Raw genomic sequence first — 10,784 nt, forward strand, 5'->3', positions numbered from 1 at the left:
GTGCATGACTTTCTTTCCAGAACACATCTGATCATGCTGGGCATTGGGGATATTTCAGCATTTATACTCTACATTTATCACAATATGTTGCCTGCAATGCTCTCTCTCTCTCTCTCTCTCTTTTTTCTCCCGGTACCTGGCTCATTAAAGAGACCACTAGTCATTTTAAAACCAAATTGAGTTTAAATACATTTCCTTGACACATCTGTTTTGTTAAATGTATCCCACGAAACCAACATTAAAAGCCAATGCCATTAAGAGGGCATAAGGTAAGCTCATTTAGTTGACCAAATTGTATAACACAATGAATTAATATGGTAATATGCCTTTGGAGACTAGCAGCAGATAATGGAGGTGAACAGAGGAGCTCGAGCCTGGTTTTGGAAAAGCAAAAGCAATTCATCATTATGCTGTAACAATATAGGAGAACATTTCTCATTTCCCACTCGCCTGCCCCCATTTCGAAAACCTTTTGGTTGTACTTTTTCAACACCAACTTCGACCAGTATGACTTTGCTCAGTTAGATTGCTGCATTTTGGCTACCCCAAGAATTCTCTCATTTGTGTTTTGAACCAGTAGCAAATAAGCAAAGATTTCAGTTATAAGTAAGAGTTGGTGGGACATCAATCGATGAAAACCATGCCCTTGTCACTCTGCAGAACAACTAGCAAAATATTCTCCAAATAGAAGGCAAAATCAAGGAGCAGAGAGGAGCAGGTAGGTCAGAAATACTATCAAAGATTCTAGCTATCCTTACTTCAGAATTAAGCTTTAGAAATAATGTACTACATAAATTGATAGTCATTTCTTGGACTTAGTCCTTCTCTCAGTAGCTTGGATTTCTGTTTCTATCCTGCCAGAAAAAAACTAATTAAAGCTTATTGTGTCGAGTCAGCAAGAATGTATCCTCTAGCTGCTAAAAAAAAAACAAAAAACAAAAAACCTTTCTAAATAATGTTACCCTTCAATTATAAAATTAGATATGTCAAAAAAAATTAGATATGTCCATATTATAGAAAATACAGAAAAAGCATAAAGAAGAAAGTGCAAAATCGTTTATAACCTCCATGCTCAGATACCACTATAAATATTTTAGTATATTTATATCTATTTCACATTCCATTGAATAGCCTTCAAAGACAGGATTTTAACTGCTATGTAAAATGATTTTAAAAGACTCCTGAGGTTGAACATTTAGGTTTTTCATTTTTCTTTTCCATTACAAACAAAGCTATATAACAAACACTTATACGTAAACGTTTCATCCAGTTTCAGTTTCAATTAGGAGGACATATTCCTAGAGTGGGATTTCTGGGTGTGAATACTTTTAGAGTTCTTATGTTAAATCCATTACCTTTCAATCCCTTTCTTGGCTTCTCTGTAACTTCCGACACCACTGACCACTACTCCTTTCCTCAATCTCTTCTCCTCTGTGACACCAAGTTTTCTCAATTCCCTCTTATCTCTCTTTCACAATCCCTTTCTGGGTCCCCTCTGTCTCAACAATCAATGTTGAAATTCCTTAGCTTTCCATCCTAGGCCCTCTCTTCCTCAGGATCTCTACTTTCTCTGAGTGATCCCTGAAATCTCTCAGGATTTCACTAACAGTTTCTATCTCTAAAATCCCCAATTTAAAAATCTGTCCCAGCTCCCTTTCCAACCTCTAAAATGCATATCCTTGATTCTTGGACTTCTTCCACTTCAGTGCTCACCGGCACTTCAAACTCACGATCTCATCACACCAATCCTTTTGCCTGTTTTAGAAGAAGGATAAGTAATAGGAATAGTGTGTCATTTTCTTGTTCCTGATTTTAATGGGAATGTCTCCTACATAGCACATTTAGCAAGATATTGCTTGTTGGTCTGAGATAGAAATTTTGATCATGTGAAACTCTACAAAGGAAGACTTTCCCTCCTGATATATGGACTCAACCATAGGCCTGCAGTATGTTAATCCTACCATGCAGCCTGACCCTGGGCCTTTTTATTCTATCAGTGATCTTAGCTTTGGATGCTAAAATTAACCAGTGCATAATGAATAACATAAGCTTGACAAAGGCCAAAACTGCACAGTAAAATAGACCAAAATAGTAAACAGTCACATCTTTTTAAACACTCAGAAAATTAAATAAATGAAGACAAAAAGAGTCTATAAAAATAATAAAAACAAAATCAAAATCAGCAAATGCTAAAGTGCATGAGACAAGACTAGTATGGATTTAAACTGATAGAGGAATTAAATTTCCTCCCCAGAATTAGGATCTGCAAAATTTGACACATGAAACTGGAATTGGAAAAAATAATGGCCACAAAAGAAAACTCACAAAGCCAGAAATTATCTGTAAGAATTGATATACGCCAAAAGGGAAAGGGGAACTCAGTTAAATAATGAATCAAAACTTTACTGAGCTCAAAGAAACTCATTTCAAAAAAATAAAAATGGAAATGGGAAAAAAGTGGGATCGGTTTAACCACGCTATGAAAAATTAAGGAATTAGGTCTTACCAGTGGATTCTTCATGAGACAAAGGATAAATTATTTCCTCTGAGTATGTCTCCACAGGCAAGGGAAATATAAACAAAAATAAACTACTGGAACTACACTAAAATAAAAAGTTTTTACACAGCAAAGGGAATCATCAACAAAACAAAAGGACAACCTAATGAATGGAAAAAGATATTTGCATATTATATATCTGATTAAGGGGGTTAATATCCAAAATATATAAAGTGCTTATATAACTTGGAAAAAAATATATATATATAACTTGATAAAAATACCCCAAACAATCTAATTAAAAGATGAGCAGAAGACTTGAATAGATATTTTTCTGAAGAAGACATACAAATGGCCAATAAATACATGAAAAGATGTTCAATACTCATCATCAGGAAAATGCAAATCAAAACCACAATGATATATCACCAGTCAGAATGGCTAGTATCAAAAAAACAAGAAATAACAAGTGTTGGTGAGGATGGAGAGAAAAGGGAGCCCTTGTACACTGTTGGGGGAATGTAACTTGATGCAACCTCTGTGGAAAACAATGTGAAGTTTCCTCAAAACGTTAAAAATAGAAATACCATATGATCCAGTAAATTTCACTACTGGGTACTTATCCAAAGAAAATGAAAACACTTATTTGAAAAGACATATACACTCCATCCCTATGTTTATTGCAGCATTATTTACAATAACCAACATATGGAAGCAACCTAAGCACCCATCAATAGATGAATGAAATGAAAATGCTACTAAATTAATCCTACTGTTTTCTCATTCTGTGTCTTTTCAGTCAACAGATTCTAAATGCTCAAGAATTATCATGTGGGAGTTCATGACATCTTTTTAAGAGTAAATGAAATCTTCAAAGCCAAAAAAGATCAAGTCCAATCTCTTCATTTTATAGATGAAGATTGGGTAAGTTAAGTTACTTACTCAGGGTCACCTATTTTTTTTCAGGGTCACTTATCGAATGAATAAAGGCTGGATCTAAATCTTTGTGATCCTGATTACACATCAAGGCCTCTTTCTACTAGATTCCTTTCTAAGGAAGGTCAAACTCACACCATGGCTTTATGTTTTCAAATTTGCTTCATGTGAGTTTTTGTTTTGTTGTCTGGTGTGTGTGTGTGTCTGTGTGTGTGTGTGTATGTGGGTGTAATTAGTGGTGGCTAAGCTCAAATATCCTAGAGAAACTGGAAAAACAGATGATCATGCTGATCTTCAGAACATAATTATTGTAAGATTTTCTTAAAATAATTATCGTGGGGAAAAAAAGAAGCCTTTTTTTCTTTCTAAGCCACCTTAGAATAATGGCAACAAAGTCTCCATAATTGTTTCCTACTGTTCTCTCTTGCAGGCATATACTCATTTGGGTAGAGATCACATTTTCCAGCCTCCTTTGTGGTCAGGTGTATCTATGGAATGAAAGTGACTAAGTACTGGTCAGAAGAATGTGAAACAAAGGTGATGTGGGCTTTGTATGCCTCACTTGGTTGGAAGGAAATTTCTTGCCTTGGATATTTTTCTGATTTTTCTCCGTCCCATTAGCTGGAATATAAACATCTATGACATGGCTTTGGTTTAGTAGACAAAGTTAATGCCCCCACATTCTGACAGAGTAAAAATAAGACAGGCACTAAAATAAATGTCTGAGTGGCTGCATGGAGCATAACTGCCCATCAGCCCAGATCATAAAAGCTTTGGTCCAGGTCACTCGCTGCACTTTGGGGACTCCTGGTTATAGTTACTTTCCCTGAACCCTAACTTATATAATTAGCAAATATTTTTTGCCCTTTGTTGGCATTGAGAACAAAAAATAAGCTCATCAGCCTGTCACATTGGCCAAGATATATTCAATTCTAGATTAGCCTGTACAGTATCTGACTGAGGGGAAAAATGCCAACTCTGTGTTTTTGGATCAAAAGGGTGGGTCTGGTTCATGTTATAAAAGTAATCCATAGATGTCTAACCCATGTTTTAGGGATCTCTAGCACCTAACAAATGCAAAAAAAAAAAAATTCTCCTCCTGTTTTCATAATTCCTAGTGAAAGAATTATGTGAGCAGGCAGAGAGGAAAACATGAGAACTATGCTGTGCATTTCATTGAAAAAATATTTATACTTCTGAAATCTTGATAGGACATTAATTTAAATCATATTTGACATCATTAAAATATTTTCATGTTGATTTTTTAACCACTCTTGCCACTCTCTCTTTTAAACTAAGGTAGCTTTGTAATGGGCCTTATGGCAAGGAGATAGGGACTTTTAGGTCCCTTTCCCCTTTTGCCACATCCTTGGATGCCTACTCTGACATTGTATCTGAACTCATATCCAGCCACAGCTGAATTGGAAGAGCAAGGCCTGTAAGTTTGGGTGTCTGGGTCTTCCCGAGAAATAAAGTGTTTCCTGGTGACCCCCTTTTTTCAAGGTTGCAAGAGCCTGAAAGCAATGCTATTAATGCCCCTGGCAGCCACCAACAGAGGTGAGTATTGGAAGCTCTATGGAGCCCACACACAGAGAAAAAGGATGTTCACCTTTCTTTCCTCTCTCTCACCATCTTGCAAAACAAAACGAAGGTCCACGCCTGTCCTGGAAAGTACCACTCTTCCCCACTGGGCATCTTCCAGGGATAATGGATTAAATGAAGCTTCTTATTACTTCCTGGTCTAAAAAGCTCATAATTCCATTATTTCTAATTGGATGTTTTTTCTCTCCAATGGGGAGAAAAGTACTGTTCCCCTCATCTGCTATGTCTATCTGAATCTTTCTTTCTCAGCCTATTTACAACTCCCATTGTTCCCCAGAGAACCGAAGGTGATTGAGTGCTCTTTGACTCAGAGTACATCTTTTTGTCCTTGACTGACCATTCAAGTAATATCCTGTTGGTAAATTAGTGATTTGAAATTAGTTGCTCTGAAATCCACAGTCTGTCATTAAAAAAAAAAAAAGAATTATTACAGTGAACATAGTTCCCATTCCCCCCTCCTAACATGTGAAACAGATTGAATCAGGTTGGTCTACTGCATCCATCTAAAGTGCAGAAATATGTAACAGAGTAATCCCCACCCCCACTATAACCCCAAACTATACGGAAAGGATTTCTTAGCTCTAAGTTTTTCTACTCTGATCCAGGGATGTTTAGGGGCTTTCCAATCACTATCAAAAGGAATTGCAAGTTGTTCACAAGATATAACCTTCTCTTGTTTTGAAAATTAGATGATACTGAAATTTTTTAAAGGCTGTGGTATGATAGATAATAAATACTTAATAATTTGTAATAGATTTCTGTTCACGATCTGTTCATATTCATTTAAAGGTTGAATTGACTAGCATATCTTCAAAGAAATAAATAGTAAAGATACCATTATTTTATTGCTTTGTAACAGTGAGCAAGTTCTGTAAAACTTTTTCCTCATTCTACCCTGTCTTAAAACCATTCCTTATCTAGAAACATCTTTGACGGACTTTAGTCAGGATAATTCTCCCCCCAAGTTTAATTCTTGGCTTTTGCATGATACAAGGAGCTGACTAAGCCTAAATCTCAAGTCTGACCTGAAAGTGTTAGAACTTTTGGTGGGATATTTGGCAAATGGTGTCAAAAGTCATGTAAATACAGAGTTCCAGTTAATTTATTTTTAAGCTCATTCTCTCCATCTAATCCAGACTCCAACTTAGATCATAGAAATCTCTTCCTTCCTTTTCTGGCAGAAGCAAAAGTCAACACAGCATCTCTCCCAGCTATAAAACAGACAGACCAATATATTTTTGAAGACCATATTCAGTGATAGTCAAGTTTAGAGATAATGCTTTATTGCAACCATTGATTATAAATAGTGCAATAATTCAAGCATTCACCTTCCTTCCATTGTTTGACCCCAAAATGTTAAGTATAAATATGTGATGCTCCTCTGGACAAATGAGATTTCAGGAAGCAGAATTGCTTTATGATCAAACTAAAACCTATTTAATAAAAAGCCTTTAGTAGAGCTGTGGTTTAAAGCCAGTCAAAAGCAATGACATATGATAAATGTTCTACTTCAAACGTGCACATTATAATCAAATCACAAGGATAATTCAACCCAATGCTTGAATTGTTCCTATGTTCACCATTTATATGTTGAAACTCCATATTGTGACTCAGAACTGAGGAGAAATCAACATATTTTTTTAAAGTATTGCTTTTCTGACTTCAGATGGATAGAAGCCTGGCTGTCTTTATTTACACTGTGAATACACACACACACATACACACATCACAGGTAAATATATACACTTCCCAAGTGACTTTAGGAGCTCATTTTGTATGAAAGCTTTATGAGTATTACAGAACTCATCCGTTCTTCAGGAAAAAAAACTCGGAACCCTCCATTTTTAATAGTTAAAAGATCCCTATTTCTTAAGTTAATTGTAAATATTCATGCAAGCTTCAAGTTAGATTTAAAGAGAAATATTTGCTAATTCACTGTCATAGAATGGATCAAGTTTGATCCATCTCGATGATTTGAGACCACTTAAATGATCAATGATAGTTCAAGTCCAAGATTGTAACCAACTTGTTTCCAAATTCCTTACAGATATTAGTTAGAATTCAGGATATAAAATTAGAATTGCAGGAATTCTCTGGAATTCCCCAAATCCTTTCAAAATTCCTCATACACTTGACTCATTATCATGGATATCTTAAACATTATTTAATTAATAAGAAATATTAACTTTAGCAACATTTACAAAAAACTGTAGCCTATAGAAAATATTAGAATGTTGGAAAACATCAGCAAACATTATTGGTTAGTATTTAAATAACATTCAGATCTCCTAGCAAAGTTAATAGCACTAAACAGAATCAAAGTCTATATTGCCAATTTAAGATCTCATTTTGCTTCCAAAACTCATTATTTCTTGGAACACCACTCATAAGATTTGTAGAAAGTATACTATGCATATAAATTTATTAATACTTCTTTTATTTGCAAGAATGAGTCACCATTAGCAGCAGACTGGCCCATAGAGACATACTGATAATGGCCTCAGCTACAAGCAAGCCTGGCTGATTAGATTGTGACACTTCTCCTTTATGCTCCTCACCAGGCTCCTGGAAATGTCAACCTTAACCTCCAAATCACATGTTAATGTTTCCTGCTCTCACTTTCAATTTGATGTCCATGGACTCCTTCTGATCAGTAGTTGCTCTGTTGATCACCAAATTTTAACTCTCACAGGGGAATTACACTTTTTTCCCTTTTCCCCAATTTCTTGACAGTTTTTTCTTTGGATTTAGAAAAACATAAGTTTCCTGAGAAATGCTGGAGCTGAATTCCCACATGGACACACTAGGTTTGACAGGGGAAACAGATCAGTGAAATAATGCAGAGTTTCGTAATAGCACTTTGCTGTATTTCCAAATGGTGCCCAGCAAAAATACAAGGAGCATGGAAAAACGATGCATCAGCCATCTTTTCTCCTAAACCTCACCACTAGCTCTCCGACCCTCACCCCCCCCTTAGCCCCATACAAACAGCATCTTTCTTCCCTAATACCAAAACCTCTGGGGACTTCATTGGGATCCAGTTCATTCTGGTCACTGAGCTGATTTTGGCAAGACTGGGACTAGAACAGGGGGTCCAAATCATGTTCCACAGAACCCTCTGAACTCAGGGAACACCAGAAGAGGGCCTAGGGGTAGGACTCGTGCAGCCCCTCATCTCCACTTTCAGCCGGCAGTGCTACATCTATCAGTTTAACATAGCTGGCTTTTTCCAAGAATTTATTGTTTGTTTAAAAAGAACAGTTCCGCTACTAAAAAAGAAACAGAAAAAGTTTGACAACTGCTGACTCAGAGAGCCTTGCAAAGCTTTGGTGACCCTTGGTGGGTCAGATCTCTGGGAAACTGAAGTCAGTTTCAGGCTGGGGCCTACAAATCCAGTGCAGAATGGGACCACAGGAAAGTAGTGTCTGGGTACCAGAGACCAGCTAGAGTGATCTCCCGTCTGCTCAAACCTGGGTGATAAACAAGGAAGGCCTTAGCCTTTACAAACCCAACCAAGGACTGAACCGGACCTTCTTGGTCTTTCTGGCCATGCATAGCCCATTTGAATCACCCCCAGGAGACCACGGAAAAGCTAGAAACTGAAAGTCCTGCAAACTCTCCATTTGTTTGTATTTCTAAATCTTTGTCCCCCAAAGTGAGTTTCATGTGATGTTGTAAACATTTCCATAGAGATTACAAACCAGGAAGGACTACTTATCCTCCTTCTCCTCCTCCTCCTCCTTTTCCTTGTTGCTATTGCTGCAACTGTTCCCTTTTACTAGGTAACAGAATCATTTCCTTCCTCAACTGTCATCCAAAATGCAGTCTACTTTGCCACCCAATCAGCTTAGACTCTCTCCCTTCCTCCTCAGTCCCATGACCTCGAAGCTCCAGGCCTGCTACACTAGTGTCTGGACACAAACTGCATTTTTTTCTGCCCCATACCTTTGCCCTGAGAATGGGTGTCCATCCATACAAAATCTCAACCTAGTGAAAGCCAACTGGCTCTCAAGGCTCTGCTCACACACACCTGAGCTGCCAATATTCCCCCAAAGTCATTGCCAATTCTCCTGAAAGTCGAATGATCCATTATGGCACAGAACACTGTGCCTTACATGTAACATATTTTCAACAAATATAGGGAAGAAATTAAACCAAACCCCCTCCTCCCAAAACACATATTATGCTCTTAATGTAGCAGGCTTGGAAAATAGTCTATTGACTACCCAAACAGGAGAAGATGAGGGAAACATCCCAGAATGTTTATGTTGTCTTTGGTCTTAATTTCATGGTATGCATTTTCTCATACAAAATGAAAAGAAACAAAAACATCGGGATTTTATTCAAGCAGAAAATGAATCCAGATTTTTTTCATAATTTCACAGATGTTCATTTTATAAATTTTTCAAATCTTATGCTCAGCATTGTCAGAACAAGTCTCAGCAAAAAGCTCCCTAGGTAGCAAACACATAGGGTGTGTTAGCAACAAGAACTTAGGGTGGGGACACCACACGTATCATTTGGGACTGCATGCTTTCCTCACTTGTCTTATCATCCTGGCCAGGTGACCTGGAGCACCAAATCCCCCCAGCAGCGAGGAAATGGAATATTATCTCACAGAGTACAGATTAGACTGTGGAAATGTATACACTGAATTCAAAACAAAAGCTGTCTTGTTGAATTATCTCCAACTCTGATAATAAAGGACATACAGACCAAAGAAGGACATACAGACCAATGTCCACTGCTGCCTCAACTTCCTCTTCTGTGAAATGGGAAGAACAATTATATGTAGCGCTATCAAGAAGGTTAAAAGACGTACTTTGCAAACTCTGTGAAAACAAGGATAATGTCTTATTTACAGTCCTTGCCCAGTGCCTACCAAAATGCCTGACACATAACACGCAATCAGCATATTTCTGGGGATTCGGACAAAGATATAAATGTCCCAAGAAATGTCAGAAGGAATTCTCACATGGGAATACTAAGTTTGACAGAACAGGTTGGTAAAATAATGCAGAGTTTCATAATAGCATTTTGCTGTGTTTTCCAATGAGACCCAACGAAAGTCCTATGAACACTGGAAATAGATGAATAAGTGAATAAATAAATTAACAGACCCTTAGCATGAGGCTTAGTATCTATTAAAAATTTACTGAATGGAAGCATTCAAAGTAGACTTCGTAAAGAGAATAACTCAATCAACAGAACACATGCTGTAAAGTGCTCGCTGCTCTTTGTGGCCAGATCAGGCTGAGGTTTGCATATGTGGTCTTGTACAAGGGAGAGGAAAGACCTGAGCTTGAAAGCTTTGTGGTTGCTCCTGCAACATACTTCACATTGGGCTTTTATCAACCCTAACTCTGTATTTGAAGAACTCCAAAGACCTTTCCTTGAACCTACAGAGAACTAGAACATTCTGAAGAGTGGGAGCAATCTGCCCTTTTTTCAAAGTCCCAGAGGACTATCTTCCAATTCCTCATTGCCCTACTAGGCCTCTTCTAGGGCTGTTCACCTTCCTCCCAGCATCTTCTGCCTCCTGAAAGTCAACAGAAAGACAAGGGAGGTGAAGCAGGACAATCATGGGTGATTTACTTTGTTCTTTTATCAAATATTTTTACTGAGTGCCTACTAAGTAATGCCCCTGAGAATACAATGGTCAATGAGGCATGTTGCTGCCTCAGGCAAGGAGGTGATATAGATACTGAAGTTGGATGTAAGGATAGCTGAAGCAGGAGCATGTGCTAGG

General features: G+C 37.5%; 1 long non-coding RNA gene across 3 annotated transcripts in view; it reads left to right on the forward strand.

Moving 5' to 3' along the window:
- LOC144288298 (uncharacterized) overlaps window positions 1–10,294 on the forward strand; it is a 29,446-nt gene extending 19,152 nt beyond the window's left edge. Inside the window, exons 2-5 of one of the 3 annotated variants that reach the window (XR_013356261.1) lie at window positions 3,297–3,421; window positions 3,864–3,970; window positions 4,937–4,990; window positions 9,600–10,294. This is a non-coding gene — a long non-coding RNA (uncharacterized LOC144288298). Of the gene's footprint in view, window positions 1–3,296; window positions 3,422–3,863; window positions 3,971–4,936; window positions 5,166–9,599 lie in introns of those variants that run through there. The other 2 variants (XR_013356260.1, XR_013356259.1) reach the window with 2 other exon arrangements.
- The last annotated feature ends 490 nt before the right edge of the window (window positions 10,295–10,784 follow it).

This window comes from Canis aureus, chromosome 18, assembly GCF_053574225.1.
Source record: "Canis aureus isolate CA01 chromosome 18, VMU_Caureus_v.1.0, whole genome shotgun sequence".
Lineage (NCBI taxonomy): Eukaryota > Metazoa > Chordata > Mammalia > Carnivora > Canidae > Canis > Canis aureus.